The sequence below is a fragment of the Trachemys scripta genome, chromosome 1, assembly GCF_013100865.1.
Source record: "Trachemys scripta elegans isolate TJP31775 chromosome 1, CAS_Tse_1.0, whole genome shotgun sequence".
In the NCBI taxonomy this organism is placed as follows: domain Eukaryota; kingdom Metazoa; phylum Chordata; order Testudines; family Emydidae; genus Trachemys; species Trachemys scripta.
In genome coordinates this window covers 248,071,149-248,090,136 of record NC_048298.1, presented here as the reverse complement: position 1 = coordinate 248,090,136, position 18,988 = coordinate 248,071,149, and the positions used below count along the sequence as shown (strand labels likewise).

The 18,988-nt window shown below is 41.8% G+C and overlaps 1 long non-coding RNA gene across 1 annotated transcript; it reads right to left on the bottom strand.

Moving 5' to 3' along the window:
* Positions 1 to 969: 969 nt before the first annotated feature.
* LOC117871412 lies at positions 970 to 18,450 on the bottom strand. The gene is made up of 4 exons (XR_004644227.1): positions 18,357 to 18,450; positions 14,782 to 14,905; positions 2,661 to 2,793; positions 970 to 2,271 (listed from the first exon to the last, which is right to left on the bottom strand). It is a non-coding gene; the product is annotated as an uncharacterized LOC117871412 (long non-coding RNA).
* Between the last annotated feature and the right edge of the window lie 538 nt (positions 18,451 to 18,988).

Sequence of the window (18,988 nt, the reverse complement as noted above, 5' to 3'; positions counted from 1 at the left end):
GGATTCTGGCAGAAGACATACTGATATTTTTCTGGGAGAAGGAAGCTTTTTGAGATTTGACTGTCATGTTTTTATTATGAACACTAAATCCAGAGATAATAAAAAATATTATAAGTTGAAACCTGTAATGGGAGAGAGTTACTAAAAGCATCAGTGGTCCCACACCAACCTAGTCAAAGGAAAAAGAGCCACAAAGAGATGGATTCTTCCTGGCACAGATGTGGGGGGAGGGCAGGGAGGATGCAGGAAGAATCCTTCCACTGTCACACTCCATGCAAAGATCAAGGAGAGTTGCAGTCCTTGTTCTCAGGGGAGCATATGGACTGCGCTCTCTGGGCCCCATTCAGCATTGCATTATATGACCTCTTTGCACCAGCTAGATTGGTACAGAGGGCCTCAGGGCTGGTGCAAAACTGTCTGGGGATTACGCTCTAGTGCATGAGGTCTCCATGCCATCTCCACAGGAATCCTAAATTCAGGAGGCATTCCTGGGTGGACCAGGAGGTGAATGGGGTTGGGGTGAGGGTGGCCCAGAGGAAGGCAAGGATGGAAGGGGAATAGCTGGGGTGCACCCCCATGCTGACTATTCTGCACACTTGGAAAGGCCCCTAGGGGTCATTGCAAGAGGGACACAAATTAGGGCAGCCTTCAGGGGAGCTACTAGGTCCCCAGCAGGTAGCTTATGGCCAGGGAAGGCCCAAACTGCCTCCCCTCTGTCCATACATTGGAGCAGAGGCCAGTGCAGGGATGGATTTCTGCCACTGGGCACAAAACCCAAAGATGTAGGGGCTAGAGATGCTTGGAATTATTTGAATAAGACATTTTTTCATCACAAACAGTCTTTTAAAAAAATTAAGTTTCAAGAAAAAACTGACTTTTTTTAAAAGGTGGGGTTTATTTTGGTGACTAATTCAAACATTTGAATTGGAAGCCCATTTTTCAGAAAATGAAAAATTTCAGTACCTTCTTGTTAAATATTTTTAGAGGGCTCTCGATAAAAATTTTTGAACACAACCCCCCCCCCAATGGTCTGGTTTGAACCACCTGTAATAAAAACAACTTCAGAGTTTTTCTTGAAAATATATTTTCCATTTTTCAACTAGCTCTGATATGGAGAGGCAGCTGTGATGAATCCCTGCGTTACCACTGAGCCTAGAGCTGGGTCCATGCTAGATGGTTTGGTTGACATAAGCTGCCTTGTGGTGACCTAGCTGTGGAAGTGTCTTAAATTTGACTCCTACCAACAAAAGTGCCTCTTTGCTCTGATTTAGTAACACCGCCTCCCTGAGCGGCATTGATGTAATTAGGTTGACACAGTGTCAGTGTACACACTGCATTGCTTACATCAACTATTACTGGACTTCAGGAGCCATCCCACAATACCCCACACTGACAATACAATTGATGCAAGTGCACCTGGAGAGGACGTGCACCACTGACACAAGGAACCAAGTGTGCGCACACACAAGATATTTAATTTAATTTAATACTGTGGTCGCTGTATGCTGGCATAAATTAAGTCAACATAATTCTGTAGTGTAGACTTGGCCGGAGCATGCGTTACTGCTGAGCCTGATTCTGCTCAAACTGTCAGAGTCACCAAGTGACTGGCTGAGGCAAGAGCGATGAAGTCTGGAGCAGGTGCTGGCTAGCCTGGAAACAGGCATACGCTGGAGCTGGAGGAAGCTGTCAGAACTAGTAAGCAATGGGAGTGTTCCCACCCACAGGTAGTGACACTGAGCAGACTAGAAAGTCTCTTTCTCTTAGGAGCCTGTATACCTACCTTGAGATAACCTGAGTGGATCCTCACCTGTGGCTTTGTCTAGCTGCATGCCTTTAAACTGTTTGTCTAAATTACCTCTACTTAGGCCAGTCCTGAATTTTCCCCTTAATGTCTGCTGAGAGTTTCAATACATCACTTTCCAGAAGTGAATTGCAGTTTCAATATTATTTTATCTACAATGAACCACCCAGTTCTTTGATATTTATCAATTTAAGTTTATGTTTATAGGACAGAATTGTCTTGGTTCAAGTCTTATCTTTTTTGGGAGACCCCAATGTGGCTCTTAATGCCATTCCTGTGATCATTAAAAACGTATTTGGTAGTGCTGTTCCAGAGCTTATCTTACACCTTGTTTTATTTCAGGTGCCTTCACACTGTAGTTTCCTAATCTTCTGAGTACAATATAACCCTGGAGTCTTCTTGGATTCACAGTTGTCATTTGCTACTCCAGTTAGTTACATAGCTGCAACACAGCAGTGTCCGTTTTCCTGAAATGGAAAGCACACAGATTCACACACTTGTGTCCTTTAGCAGTTCTTGATTAATGTCATTCTGTTTATTTTGGCCACCTTGGAACTTTAATTATGAAATTACAGGTTGTTCAAAATGCTGCAGTTACCCTGCCCATTGTTTCAGGTTTAAGTGATCACGGTCCCTCTATACTTCCTTTGCTGTGCTGGCTTCCCCATGCGGTAAATAACACTGCAGGCCAGGCCAGTTGCACAGGGTGGCCCACAGGTCTTTTGTCATTTTAGGCCTTTATTTTTTCTTCCAATATGTTTGAGTCCAGGGCCACATAGACTGAAAATTCTGATATTTCTTTAAATTTCTGATATGTCTTCTGAGAAACCCCACACCTCCCTCCTCTTTTACCTACTCGAAAGTTCTGTATTGTAGCATCCTTCCCTCCAGCAAGTTGATACAGCTTCTTCACATTACCAAAGGAGTGAATAAAGGGAGAAGGACAAGCAAGACATTCCAGTCCTCAGCTGAAAAATTCTGTTTGGTGCCTGCAATATGAAAAGGCTGGGTTTATGGGTAGGAAGCTGAGTAAAGCCCAGGGAGAGAGGGACTGAGTTGCTGTGCTGAGGACTTCAAGCTTCCCTCTGCCACCTCAAGTGATAAGTCAGTTCTGCTCTCTGGCCTATATTTAGTAGAAGCAGACAGACAAAATTGGTGGTGGTTGTAAGTCAGATTTTGCAAAACCAACCCCAGAAATAGTATGAATCCAGATTTTAATTTTTCCAAACCCCTAAAGTTTGAGCTGGAGATGAGAAGCATTCAGACAAATTCATTTTAGCTTTGATTCATCTCTACTCAAAAGTCAGAAACTTTAGTGAATCTTCCAAGTTCCCTGCTTTGATTTTCAAACTGTGCCAAAATCAGAAGCCTATTAGGTTTTGTGTAGTTTCACTGAAATCATTTCCCACAACTGTTATAAGCCCTGATTCAGTAAATGCTTAAGTTGAAATCAATGAGACTACTCAAATGCTTAAAATTAACTATGTGTTTAAGAGCTTTGTTGAATCAGGGCCATAATGAGCTTGTGACAGTTCGCTCACCACAGTAGTGCCTCCTGCTGACCATCCTGGGGATTAGCTCCCCAGTGCATACACCCTGTTCCAGTGGTGCTCTCTAGTCATTGTCTCCACATACCGACCTGTGTCACTCCAAGAATCACAGCACCTTCTTCATGACTCAGCCCTCTGGCTGAATCACCATCCATATTTCCCCCTTCCGAGGTTCAGTCCATCATTCCAGCTACTTCCCCAGTGGCTAATGGGGGCACCTAGGACCACCCACTGCTCTGGGTCCTGCCCCAGGGACCCTGCAGATAGCAACCTCCAGCTGTGCCTCTTTAACTAAACTCCATGCTGCTTTGTTTCACTGGGCCACTTCCCCATGGTCTCAGTACTTTCTTTGCCCTTACCTCATGTCATTCAGCCAGCAAGTCCCACTAGCCAGCCAGGAGCTCCCTCTTGCTGCCCCAGTCCCTGCTAGCAACTGCTCTGTCCAAGGTGCTACCCTTCCTTCAGCCTGCTAGGAACACAGTTCTCCCTCCTTGGGTTCCTCATGGCAACTGACTCCTGCTCTGCTGCACTGCAACTCCTCTTATATGGGCCTGCAGGACCCAGATTGGCTGCTTCCTGCAGCTCTTCGGTAATTGGCTGCACCCATGCAGCCTCTCTAAGCTATTTGGAGGACCCACCTTCATTGCTCCTCTTGGGGATGTCATGGTTAATCCCTTCCACACCTGTGTGGGGTGGACACCCCATCACAGAACTACAAAGAGGAAATGCATACAGTTTGATATATATATATATATATATATATATAAAAATCAAACTGTATATATATATATATATAGTTTGGGGTAGGGATATTTTGCTGATTCATTCTGATATTTTCTTTCTCTTATTTAGGGTTTTGTCCTTATCAATTTTTTGTAATGTGTGGAATTACTGCAACTGTAAACATTAATTCACAGAGTAGGAGTAATGAAGTTCTGATTAGGCACATTAAGAGAAGTGAAGGTAATCAGGACAGCTTCCTTTGAACATCCACAAAATTGCCATTTATTTTTAGTCTTGTCTAAAAGTTAATGTCCCAATAGCATAATCTAAGTAGTGTGAAATGCAAACATAGTTCATTGTTGACTTACAAGATGAATGATAGGAGATTTTTTTAGGTTTACTCAATGTAAATATACTGAATCTGTACAGAGTGACTGACTTGAGTATGTATGCGGTGTTATTGTAGCCATATCAGTCCCAAGATATTAGAGAGACAAGATGGGTGAGGTAATATCTTTTATTGAACTAAATTCTGCTGATGAGAGAGACAAGCTTTCGAGCTTGAACAGAGCTCTTTTTCTGGTCTGGGAAATTTACTCAGAGTGTTACAGCTAAATACAAGGTGGAACAGATTGTTTAGCATAAGTAGTTAACTCATATTTCAAGGGATCATTAAAGGTGAAGTGGCCCTTACCACCCCTCCAGTCATAGGGAGGACAGGGAGGATGAGGGGGAAGAAGCAGGGAGGGGGGCTTTTAGTGGATTACAGATTGTTGTAATAAACCATAAATCCAATGTCTCTATTCATGATTTTTAGCGTCCCATATGGTGTATCTCAGCCAGTGCACTAAATGCCCCAATAGCAACTATGAACTATGTGGGTGCCTTGTCCTCAGAGGAAACCTGAACATTTTCAGAATTGAATCTGGGAGCTTAAATTCATAACTTTGCTAGACACTAAAAATCATGGACTGAATACACTGTATTTATGGTTTATTACAACAATCTGTAACCCATTAACATCCCCACCAGCTGCCCTCTTCCCCCCACTCCCGTCCATTCCTTCTTATGACTACAGGGGTGTTAACAGGCCACTTCACCTTCAGTAGTCTCTGAGAATATGTGCTAACCACTTATGCTAAACAATCTGCTCCACCTTGCATTTAGCCTTGACGATGGGAGTGCCTTTCCCATAGCTGAGGAAGAGTCAATGTGGCTTGAAAGTTTGTCTCTCTCACCAACAGAAAGGGTCCAATAAAAGATTTTACCTTACTCACCATGTCTGACTTGAGTATGAACCGACATTTTCATAGCTCACCCTGGACACAAATAAGGGATCAGACTTACTCTATTGAGAACAGGGAGGTGTAAACGAACGTTGAGATAAAACCAGTGAAGATAAGCAGAGAATGGACAGTCAAAGATTTTGAAATATATGTCTAAGTGGGTGTTGCTAGGATAGCTAAGGCAACAGTCAGCGGTAGAATGAGAAGGAGAAAGATTAAGAAGATATTAAAGAGCAGAGAGCTAAGAATGGAGCCTTGCTCTATATAGTAGAGTTTTAGTCACAGAGAAGAACCACCATCACCAGAGGGTGTGTTTTGAGACGTAGATATGGAACTATGACAGGAGGGAACCAGAGACCTCTGTACAACTATTGAGGCAGCTCGGGAAGATTCAGTAGTCTACAATATTGAAGGCTACAGTGATGATTAGAAACAATTTTTCCCTGGGGAGAAACTGACAATAGGAAGGTGCAGCTGTTGTCCCCAGGAACTCAGACCCACTCCGTGGGCTGATGCAGAAGAGGGGCAGGGCATGGATTTGCCTATTCTTTATCTTTGTTTGTCCAAGTGCTAGGACTGCAATTGTTACTGACCCTTCTTGCACCCCTCCTCCCATATCGTGTACCTGTGCAAAGGCCAGTCACAATACACATTCTGTTTTTAGAAAAGTCACATATAGGCCATATATATAGGAGGGGGACTATATCCTGGAAAACAGTGACTTGAAAATCACCTAGATGTCATAGTGGATAATAGGGATGGTCAGAAAATGGGATTTTCACAAAAAGTGTCTGCTGTCTGTGGAAAATTTCAACTTTTCAGCAAAATAATAATAATAAAAAAGAAATATTTCTGCCTAAAATAGAAATAGTTCAGTTTGGAAATGTGGCCTAGTCTGGTTGGGGAGTCCAGCCCACAGAGGAGAACAGGGACATGAGGCAACTGAACTGCCACTTTGATGAGGCACCATGGCAGAGTTTATGATTTGAAATATTTAGTTTTTTGAGCATTCATTTTTTCAATGAAAAATAAAGAAAGCAGGCTCTTTTTTGTGGAAAAAAATTGAAGTTGTCAAAACACCAATTTTCTATTGAAAAACTGTTTTGATGAAAATTTTTTGATCGGCCCTAGCAAATAACAAACCAAACTTGAATGAGATGTGATAGCTAAGAGTGCAAGTGCAAACTTTGGATATATAAACTAGGGAACATCAAGCAGGACTGGGGAGGTAATATTATCTCTGCATATGGCCTTGGTGAGAACATTCATAGAATCCTGTGCCCAGTTCTGGTGTCCACACTTCAAAAAGGATGATGAACAACTGGAGATGTTTTGGAAAAGAGCTACAAGAATGACTAGAAGCCAGTAACACTGCCCTACAGTGAGAGACTTAAGGAGACAATCTATTTAATTTATAATCATAGCGTTCCCTTTTGACCTTAAAAATCTATTCATCTATGATTTTGTTTTCAATCAACCCAGCCTATCTTCCCTGCTCCATCTTTCATCAAATAGTTCAACTGCTAATTCAATCATACTAGCCATCTTAGGGGGTTTATTCATAGTTATGATCAGGATGTCATCTCTAGGAAAGAAAAGCAGAGAATATGATTTTCTTGCATTGTTTAAGTCCATCTGGTTTACCAGTTTAGGATAATGCAATAAGAAACAACAGATGAATACAGAATTCCTACGTGGATCAATCAAAAGGAGAGCTGGTATTGCAACTGCTTCAGAATTGCATATGTCTTCAGGCCATATCTCTGACTCTGCCTAGGCCCAAATGTGGGATGCAAAGTGTAACACACTCAGAATGAGGGGCACAACATAAGTATTTTTGCAGGAAACTTAAAAGTGACAGGGGATTCCCTCAGTTAGTGCAACTAACTTTCTCCATAACCTCAGTTTCTTGAGTCTTTGTTTCTGATGTAAATAATTTTCAACACCCGACATGAGGAGACATCAAATCTGTATCACACAGCGGTAGCTGGAACTAAAGTGAGTGGTGGCCCTCAAAATGAAGGACATTTGAGAGGTATGGCTTAAACTACAGTTTTGAACATTCACTAATTCAAGATGTGTGTAAATTAAAGTGAAGAGTTACATCAAATTAGCATTACTTTGCACGATTATGCAAACTTAATTTTTCATGCAGTGTCTAAGTGAAGAATCCAAGGAAAGTTGTCAAGAAGGATTTAGTGTTACATGGAGTGGGGGAGGAGAGGCAAGTAGTGCAAAAGAGAAATGAGGATATTTATGGACTGAGTGATAGCAACTCTGATTTTTGGATTGTAAAATTACTCTCTTTGGTTTGAATCTCTACTTTCTCTGAAAAGAAGAACAGGAGTACTTGTGGCACCTTAGAGACTAACAAATTTATTAGAGCATAAGCTTTCGTGGACTACAGCCCACTTCTTCCGAAGAAGTGGGCTGTAGTCCACGAAAGCTTATGCTCTAATAAATTTGTTAGTCTCTAAGGTGCCACAAGTACTCCTGTTCTTCTTTTTGCGGATACAGACTAACACGGCTGCTACTCTGAAACCTGTCAATACTTTCTCTGAGTCAGCAGTGGTTTGCTCAAATTTTGTTCATACTGTGAACTGCCTGTAGAAGGTTATTGCAAACTGTTTGGATCCAACTGGATATTCATGAAATGTGTCGGGCTTTGTTCATGGTATCTTTTGAGTGTGAGGCTGTTTTGCTGGAATAGGTCACATAAGGTGAGCCACATGGGATTCTTTCTATGTCCCTGAGTGGTTAAAATGCACTCATGTGATCAAGAGGATCAGGTTAGTTCAGCAGAAGTCATTGCCACATGGTTTCTCTGAAAAAGAGAATGCATTTTAGTTAAACCCAGTGATCCATTGAGAAAAGTGGGTAAAAGAATGTGTCTCCTAGCAACTTCAGAATGAGTCCAACCCTGACTTTATTTAGGGAACCAGGCAAGACACACACACATCTCTTTGTCATGTAATGGTAGAAAAATGGCTGGCATTGTCTCTAACAGCTTTTTTTTTAAATTCTCAAAGTAATAGACGTTGAAGTAGGAGTGGTGGAGAGTAGGTGTCCTTCATGGACAATTTGATGAAATTATTAACTTTGTACTCCATAGTCAGATACCATGATATGCTACAGCTACCTATGCCTAGAAAACATGGGAATTCTAGAAATCTGATTCCTTGAGTGAGAGTACTGTTATATCACAGTTTAAATCTAGTCTGTGAACAGTGCAAATCCGCATGAATGGATATTAATCCATTGGATTCACACCTTGCCCAATGTGTGTGCTATGACAGAACATTCACACATAGACCTTTACCAGTGCCTGAGTCTGTGAACCCAGGCAACCTAGGCTATGTAATCAAACTTTGAAAGCATCGCACAGTACTAGGTATTACGTTTACAAAAAGAATTTTCTGAATGGAAATCCAACAGACGCTATTCTCTGTAAAGACTTGTTCAAGTTTAATTAGCCTCTGTTGGACTCCTTAAAGTCCTTGTCAAACATTAATGGAGAATAAATTTATCAGAAAAAGAATGTACCTGATCCTGAAAGAAGCTGAGCACTTTCAGTGGCCAACGAAAATAACAGAAATTATTTTTTTGTTATTGTTTGCATTACAGTAGTGCCTAGAGGCCCCAACTGAGATTGGGAGCCCATTGTGCTAGGTGCTGGACAAACAGAGTAAGAAGTTGTCCCTCCCCCCCAAAGAGTTTATAATCTAAATAGGCTACAATAGACTAAATAGACTACAATCTAAGGGCTGGTCTACACTGGGGGGGGAGAATCGATCTAAGATACGCAACTTCAGCTAGAGAATAGCATAGCTGAAGTCGAAGTATCTTAGATTGATTTACCTCGTGTCCCCACGGCGCGGGATCGACGGTCGCGGCTCCCCCGTCGACTCCGCTTCCGCCTCTCGCCCTGGTGGAGTTCCGGAGTCGACGGGGAGTGAGTTCGGGGATCGATTTATTGTGTCTAGACGCGATAAATCGATCCCTGATAGAGCGATTGCTACCCGCCAATCCAGCAGGTAGTGAAGACGTACCCTAAATAGCCCTCTGACTACTACCCCCTGCTACTCATCCATGTGGGCACTAATGATACAGCGAGGTATGACCATCAGCAGATCAGAAGTGACTACAGGGCTCTGGGAGTACCAGTGAAGGAGTTGGGAGCACAGGTGGTGTTCTCTTTGATCCTTCCAGTCAAGGCTAGGGGCCCAGGCAGAGACAGATGCATCCTGGAGGTGAATGCCTGGCTGCGAGGATGGTGTCGCCAGGAAGACTTCGGCTTCCTTGACCACGGGATGCTGTTTCAGGAAGAAGGACTGCTAAGCAGAGATGGGGTCCACCTATTGAGGAAGGGAAAGAGCATATTTGGCTACAGACTGGCTAACATCGTGAGAAGGGCTTTAAACTAGGTTCAAAGAGGGCAGGTGACCAAAGCCCACAGGTAAGTCAAAAACATGGAGACCTGAGAGAAGGGTCAGAATATGGGGGGAGCATGGACTCTTATAGCAGAGATAAAGGAGAGACAAGACAGAACTGAGAGGGGGGAATCAAATCAGTATCTTAGATGTCTGTATACTAATACGAGAAATATGGGGAATAAGCAGGAAGAACTCGAAATGCTAGTAAATAAATAAACTGTGACACAGTTGGCATCACAGAGAATTGGTGGGATAATACGCATGACTGGAATATTGGTATAGAAGGATACAGTTTGCTCAGGAAGGACAGGCAGGGAAAAGAGGTAGGAGATGTTGCCTTATACATTAAAAATGTATACACTTGGACTGTGGTTGAGATGGAAATAGTAGACAAACTTGTTGAAAATCTCTGGGTAAGGATAAAAGGGGTAAAAAACAAGGGTGATGTCATGGTAGGAGTCTACTACAGACCACCTAACCAGAAAGAAGAGGTGGATGAGGCTTTTTTTAAGAAACTAACAAAATCATCCAAAGCACAGCACTTGGTGGTAATGGGAGACTTAAACTACACAGACATCTGTTGAGAAAATAACACAGCAGGGCACAGATTATCCAATAAATTCTTAGAATGTATTGGAGATAATTTTTTATTTCAGAAGGTGAAGAAAGTTACTAGGGGAGGAGCTGCTCTAGATTTGATTTTGACAAATAGGGAGGAACTGGTTGCGAGTTTGAAAGTGGAAGGCAGCTTGGGTGAAAGTGATCATGAAATGATGGAGTTCATGATTCTAAGGAATGGTAGGATGGATAACAGCAAAACAAAGACAATGGATTTCAAGAAGACAGACTTTAGCAAAAAGTCTAAGGGGAAAAACAACTGAAGACAATCGGCAGTTTTTCAAAGAGACATTATTAAAGGGACAAGAGCAAACTATCCCACTGCATAGGAAAGATAGGCAGTATGGCAAGAGACCACCCGGGCTTAACCAGGAGATCTTCAATGATCTGAAACTCAAAAAAGAATCCTACAAAAAGTGGAAACTTGGTCAAATTACAAAGGATGAATATAAACAAATAACACAAGTATGTAGGAAAAAAATTAGAAAGGCCAAGGCACAAAAAGAGATAAATCTAGCTAGAGACATAAAGGGTAACAAGAAAACATTCTACAAATATATTAGAAGCAAGAGGAAGACCAAGGACAGGGTAGGCCCGTTACTCATTGAGGGCCGGGGGAGGGGGGAACAATAATAGAATTAGTGGAAATGGCAGAGGTGCTTAATGACTTCTTTGTTGGTGATTGGTGGTGATTGGACGTCTAACATAGTGAATGCCAGTGAAAATGAGGTAGGATCAGAGCCTAAAATAGGGAAAGAACAAATTAAAAATTACTTAGACAAGTTAGATGTCTTCAACTCACCAGGGACCGATGCAATGAATCCTAGAATACTCAAGGAGCTGACTAAGGAGGTCTCAGCCATTAGTGATTATCTTTGAAAAATCATGGAAGATGGGAGAGATTCCAGAAGACTGGAAAAGGGCAAATATAGTGCCAAACTATAAAAGTGGAAATAAGGACAACCTTGGGAATTACAGACCAGTCAGCTTAATTTAGGTACCCGGAAAGATAATAGAGCAAATAATAAAGCAATCAATTTGCAAACATCTAGAACATAATAAGGTGATAAATAACAGTCAGCATGGATTTGTCAAAAACAATCATGTCAAACCAACCTGAAAGCTTTCTTTGACAGGGTATCCTTGTGGATAGAGGGGAAGTGGTAGATGTGGTATATCTTGACTTTAGTAAAGCTTTTGATACTGTCTCTCATGACCTTCTCATAAACAAACTAGGGAAATGCAACCTAGATGGGTCTACTATAAGGTGAGTGCATAACTGGTTGGAAAACCATTCCCAGAGAGTAGTTATCAGTGGTTCACAGTCATGCTGGAAGGGCATAACGAGTGGGGTCCTACAGGGATCAGTTCTGGGTTTGGTTCTGTTCAATATCTTCACCAATGATTTAGATAATGGCATAGAGAGTACACTTATAAAGTTTGTGGACGATACCAAGTGGGTTGCAAGTGCTTTGGAGGACAGCATTATAATTGAAAATGATCTGGACAAACTGGAGAAATGGCTTGAAGTAAATAGGATGAAATTCAATAAGGACAAATGCAAAGTATTCCACTTAGGAAGGAACTATCAGTTGCACACATACAAAATGGAAATGACTGCCTAGGAAGGAGTACTGCGGAAAGGAATCTGGGGGTTATAGTGAACCACAAGCTAAATATAAGTCAACAGTGTAACACTGTTGCAAAAAAAACCAAAGATCATTCTGGGATGTATTAGCAGGAGTGTTGTAAGCAAGACATGAGAAGTAATTCTTCCACTCTACTCTGCTCAGATTAGGCACCAACTAGAGTACTGTATCCAGTTCTGGGCGCCACAATTCAGGAAAGATGTGAACAAATTGGAGAAAGCCTAGAGAAGAGCAACAAAAATGATTAAAGGTCTAGAAAACATGACCTATGAAGGAAGATTGAAAAAATTGGGTTTGTTTAGCCTGGAAAAGAGAAGACTGAGAGGGGACATGATAACAGTTTCCAAGCACATAAAAGGTTGTTACAAGGAGGAGGGAGAAGAATTGTTCTTCTTAACCTCTGAATATAGGACAAGAAGCAATGGGCTTAAATTGCAGCAAGGGAGGTTTAGGCCGGACATTAGGAAAAACTTCCTGTCAGAATGGTTAAGCAGTGGAATAAATTGCCTAGGGAGGTTGTGGAATCTCCATCATTGGAGATTTTTAAGAGCAGGTTGGACAAACACTTGTCAGGGATGGTCTAGATAATGCTTAGGTCTGCTATGAGTGCAGGGGACTGGACTAGATGACCTTTTGAGGTCCCTTCTAGTCCTATGATTCTATGATAAGACACACAAAGACTGAGAGGAGAAACAAAGGAACAGAGGTGAAGTGCTTGGCCCAAGGTCACACAGCAGATCAGGGTGACAGGAGATGGATCACTGATTACCTGTTCTGTTCATTCCCTCTGAAGCACCTGGTATTGACTACTGTCGGAAGACAGGATACTGGGCTAGATGGACCTTTGGTCTGACCCAGTATGGCCGTTCTTATGTTCTTATGTAACTGGGTATAGAAACCAGATCCCCAGTGTCCGATTCACTGTACCACATTGCTTCTCCACACTCAGCATTTCAGAGGATCAGGGCCCTAACCTTTATGGTTCTGTTTAAGCAAACAACCTGAACATTTTCCTTATGCTGTTCCCAAATTAATGCAGAATGGACACTAGTTTCACAATCTGTTCCATTCAATTTCCCTGCTGCTGTTGTCACTTTTCAGCAAGTTGACTCAGACAGCAGACTGGCTCAGCAATGACAATTTCAATTAAAAACATTTGTTCTCATGTCCATTTCACAGTTTCCATATGGTGAGCTCTTCTCCCCATGAGAGCTTCCAGAATGGGACACTAAGCAAAGGTATGCAGTTTTTTTTTACATGGAAGAAGCAGCTCTGTAGCATGTGGCATCACGCTGCACAAGGTGCCATGATGATTCATTACTGTATAAGCTCACGGAGCAAGTCTGGGTCGGTATCAGAAAAGATCAGACCTTTTCCATACAAATTTTAAAAAGGGAACTTAAAGGGAGGGCACAAACTGGATAGCTAAGAAGGGCCACAAATGCCCAGTCTCCAAATAGGTTATTACTACGCAATAGATTATGTTACTGCAACTGCTGAAGTTATCCATACTTTTGGGGGTACAATGGGGATTTAAAAGACTTTGAGCCATTGTGATTCTGTAGTTGATCAGACCCATTTAAATACATTTTGCCACATCCAGAACGCAGTGTTTGTATCTCATTGCACTAGATTAAGGAGATATTTGTGATAACGTGTAAACATATTAATAGATTAGGGATGTGGATAAAAATGTGTGGAATCTATTGATAATGCACAGCCCTCCTCCCCCCCAAGATAGCATATATCTCAGCCAGGACCAACAAACTCCACTTTGTACCTTTAGTTTCACAAAGGACTCCCAGCAATCAATAAGCTGTCAGGGGCAAAATAGGTATTTGTCTTGAACATAGCCATGAAGACACTCTAGCATTTGAAAAGCACTGTGGACATGAGTGCTGTGATGCTCTGGCACATGCTTCTTGGGGGGAACCGTGCTCTGCCAGTGATGCTCCCTCTCCTCATCCATGAACTTCCCTTTGTGTACATCCAGGCCTTGCTGAATGGGACTGCTGCATATTAAAGCTTCCACACTGCCACACTGACTCCTTCAGCAGTACTGATAGATACTACATTCCTTTCTCTGTCTGATAATCAAGGAGTGGTACACAGATCGATAGCTGTTGCCCATCTGGGAGCGTGAGTGGCAATAAGCAACATTCCTACCCGTGTTGTACTCTGGCAGAGTTCAGAAGATTGCTGGGGCAATAGAGAGTGAGAGAGAAAGGAGCCATATGTGTGTTTCTGTGTAAAGGGAAGAGAGGCCCAAATAAGAAGAAAGTGATGGAGTGAGGTATGGGTGAACTAGCCCTTATTTAAAACAGACATGTAACACTAGCGTTTATAACAGTGTTACTGCAGTGTTTGCCCATTACTGTAGGATACTGGACCATAACATTTAATCAGGTAAATAGGGTAAAGAGTGGAGTCAGAGGCAGGGACATGGGTAACCTGGGAGAGTGGAATAGATGGGGGATATACAATGGGGCAGCGGAAGGCAGTCTGAGGAAGTTGGATGTAGTGTAAGACAGAGCTGGAGAGGCAAACCCCAGGGCAGAAAATGATGGGAATGAACGGGGGGAAAGGCTAGATAAAGGCAATGGGGAACGAGAATGTAAGGAGACAAAAAAAAAATCTTATTTGATGCTTTACAAAATATAAAAGCACTCAAAACGGTAGGGAAAAAAATCACATAATTCTGAAGAGAAACACACTTACCCTATAAACAGTCTGCAAAGTCCAGCAGGTCCAGTGGGGAGGACGATGTCACCGGAAGAGTGCTTATGAGGTGTTGTTGTGAACAGAAGCTTGTGATCCAGGAGGTGTCTGGACTTGATGAGTTCTGCAAAACCAAAACAAAGCATCCCAAGTAAGATAAATTGAACCAAAGGGGACCCAAAATCCTTCTCTCCCTGTTCCTATGGGGGGCATTCAGTACATAATTCTATATAGATTCATAGTCCCAAATACATTACACACACACACCCTCCACATACAACGCCCCCCATAAACATGGTGGTAATATCTATAATATCATATCCAGATAATTTCCTTCTTCCACAGCAGCACAAAAGATAGTAGCAACCATCACAAACAAATGGTATCACAACTGCTACACTTGCTAACATGAACATATAACCTTTCTCCATCGGTGAAATGCTCCCAACACACAGTCTCTATGTAAGAATCCATACAATGCACACATTTATTTTTAACCTGCTAAATAGTATTTGTATGTTTATCAGCGATGGAATAAAGTGTTTAGAACATAAGGTTACTTATAGCTAAGCTTAACACTGCATAGATAGTATCAGTATCTATTCTATAACACTGTGCACACTAGGCTTTTGACTTCAGTGGGCACTGGATCAGACCCATTCTGAATAAATTAGAGCAAGATGCCTATGGAAGGCAAATACTAGGAAAGCTTGTTCCAGTGTGCTTTGACACTGTGAATATTTGATGCTGGTAAATAAACAAAATAATGGCCTGATGGAGTTATTGTTATATCCTAACTAAAGAATTCAGTCATTAATTTACAAACAGCTTCTGTAGGCCAGCTGTATTCTCATCCTGTACATGACTGCAATGATTTTTGTACAAAATATGCCTTGTGAGGTATCATTTGAAAACTAATAACACACTGGTCAATAATATCATTGTAAATATATGCATCAAATGCTGTATGTGAAATTATGGATAGTCAGTGATGTTATGCTTTGAAGTCTGTGACTAAAAGGTGTAAACCAGGCATGTCAGGGGGAGTTGATAAACAGGTTTTCTCCAGACAAAGGAAAGAGGCCGACACCTCAAACCCAGTGTGGCCAAATTCAGTGGGCTATTTATTTGTAGCAGACGCTGCAGCAGAAAGAGATGGTTTGCATAGCAGCAATCACCTGCAGGGGAGGAACCAGCAAGGAGCCTTATCATCCAGACCTCATGGTGCCTTTACTCAGCATGACTAATTAACTTTATCTGGGGATACCCTTCAGAAGAATACATTTCAGAGTTTCAGTGAATGATGAGAGGGGGAGCAAACCCCTAAATGATCCTTCACCTTAAGGAGATAAAGAAACCAAGCTATTTGCTCTCTGTGATGGGTTCTGGCCAGGCCAGCCAGTAAAAAGCTGGAAAGAAGACTATGGGTGACAGAAAACCATCTTGAACAAAGACTGTATCGTACTAGGTTAAGTTTTAGACTTTTAGATGCTTGTAATCATCTCTACCTTTATCTTTTTTACTTGTAAAAGCAGCAAAGAGTCCTGTGGCACCTTATAGACTAACAGACGTATTGGAGCATGAGCTTTCGTGGGTGAATACCCACTTCGTCGGATGCATGTACTGGAAATTTCCAGAGGCAGGTATAAATATGCAAGCAAGAGTGAGTCAGGCTAGAGATAACGAGGTTAGTTCAATCAGGGAGGATGAGGTCCTCTTCTAACGGTTGAGGTGTGAACACCAAGGAAGGAGAAACTGCTTTTGTACTTGACTAGCCATTCACAGTCTTTGTTTAATCATGAGCTGATGGTGTCAAATTTGCAGATGAACTGAAGCTCAGCAGTTTCTCTTTGAAGTCTTGTCCTGAATTTTTTTTGCTGCAGGATGGCTATCTTTAAATCTGCTATTGTGTGTCCAGGGAGATTGAAATGTTCTCCTACAGGTTTTTGTATATTGCCATTCCTAATATCTGATTTGTGTCCAGATATCATTTTACATAGGGACTGTCCAGTTTGGACAGTTTGTTCACACCTCAACACCTCAACGGTTTACCTGAATGCTGAGTAAATCCGGTATTGAAATAATTGACGGACAGATATGGAAAGAACTGCTACCAGCAAAGGTACTCACGCTGGATCTCCCTTGTAAATGGCAGGGAGTGGGTGGCAAGGCTCCAGGAAGTCTCTTGAATTTTGAACTTACTCCCTCCCCTGGGCAAAATAGTCAGATCTTGGCCTTCACAGCATGCTACAGAACAAATCCTTTTACTGGCACTTTTTTGAAGGCATAAGGAGGTTGACTCTGGGCCAATACTGAGGGGAAATGTTTACAGAAGGTGGGATATCCTGTAAACTTTTTGCTGTAAGGATTAGCTGGTTATCGCTGACATATAAAGTATCGGGGGTAGCCGTGTTAGTCTGTATCCACAAAAACAACAAGGAGTCCAGTGGCACCTTAAAGACTAACAGATTTATTTGGGCATAAGCTTTCATGGGTAAAAAACTTCACTTCAGATATATAGTGGACTTTGCTGCTGGATTTGTCTTTACAGTCTGATTGTGTTTTTAAGAAATGTCAAAAGCCTCGAGATCATGTTTAGCCATTTAAAATGTATTTATAAATCTGAATAAATGATAAAAATAATAAAAATTCAGTCACTTTTCAAAATATACCCTCATTTAAAGAATACCAATTTATCTGTCAGACATGGCAATCTTTTAGCATTATGTTTCCAGTCTATCATCTGATCTGAATGTCAAGGACACACATTCTCTATCTGGCTTCGGTTTTTTTCTGAGAAACAAATTACTTGTTCCATGAGAACAGCTTAAGCTGCCTCCCTACTTCTCCATCATCATTACTCCCTTGAATATTGGCCAATTTCCCATTGAATGGTTCCTGATAGCAGGAAGTTTGAGAGGAGCTGGGGTCTGGGTATGTGGGCTATGCTATTCAAAAAACAAACAAACCTGGGGACTGTAGTGGAAGCAGATAAGGATTTATGTGAGGGATGAGCACCACACTGCCCCATTTGCCCACTACTGGAAATCCTCCCAGGTGTATGTCTCTGCCTCAACCAAAGGCAGCATGTCCTAAGATCTCCTCCTTGCCATATTCTCCTCTTTGACTCCCTTTATTGGCTCCATCTTCAACAAGGCATCAAATTTACACATCTTGACCTCACCCTCACAGCCCAACACAGTTCTGCCCTGAACTACTTTTTTGGACCTTGTCTCAAAACACATCCCCTCCTTAGCTTTACCATTGGTGGCAGCTTTGGTGCTCCATGCATTTTCTTCTCTTACTGCCACCTCAGTGCCTTTTTCCATGCTGTTCCCTATATGTGCAATGACATCCTAGTGCCGGTTCACAAATCAATCCCCTCTCCTCATTCGAATCCCTCCTAAAAATAAATTTCTGTGATGTCCATGAGTTGTCAGTGCATAAGTAAAAAACAAACAAGCCCTTAGACTTTTCCCTCCTCTGGATGTCCTAGCTACTCTGTCTTTAAAGGTATGTGTACGCAGCAAGCATGTGATATTACAATTACAGCTTCACTTACAGTATAGACATACCTTTAGGCTGTACACTCTTCAGGGGAGGGACTATATTTTTCTTTGTGTCTTCTACAGTACCAGGGATACTGTGGGTACAAAAAAACACCCCAGTAATGACAAAGGTTATATAGTGTTGTAGCCATGTTGATCTCAGGATATCAGAGAGACAAGGTGCGTGCAGTAATATTTTTTATTGGACTGACTTCTTGTTGGTGAGAGAGACAAACTTTCAAGCTACACCAAGCTCTTCTTCAGGTCTGGGAAAGGTAAAGAGTGTCACAGCTAAATACAAGGTGGAACAGATTGTTTAGCATAAGTAGATAACATAGATTCTAAGGGACCATTCAGGGTGAAGTGGCTTGTTAACATCATGGCAGTCATATGACAAAAAAGAGGGATCAGTGGGTTTCAGATTGTCGTATTATTAAGACCATAGTTTTTAGTGTCTGGAAAAGTTATGAATGTAAGCTCCCAGGCTATTCTTTTGAAGGTGTTGTGCAGGTTTCCGTTGATGGTGAGGACTGAGACGTCAGATATGGAGTGATCATTCTGTGAAAAATGGTTGCCCAGGGGTGATACAGTGTTTTTTGTCTTTTATCATTTTTCTGTGTGAGTCCATTCGAAAGCGTAGCGATTGTCTGGTTTCACCC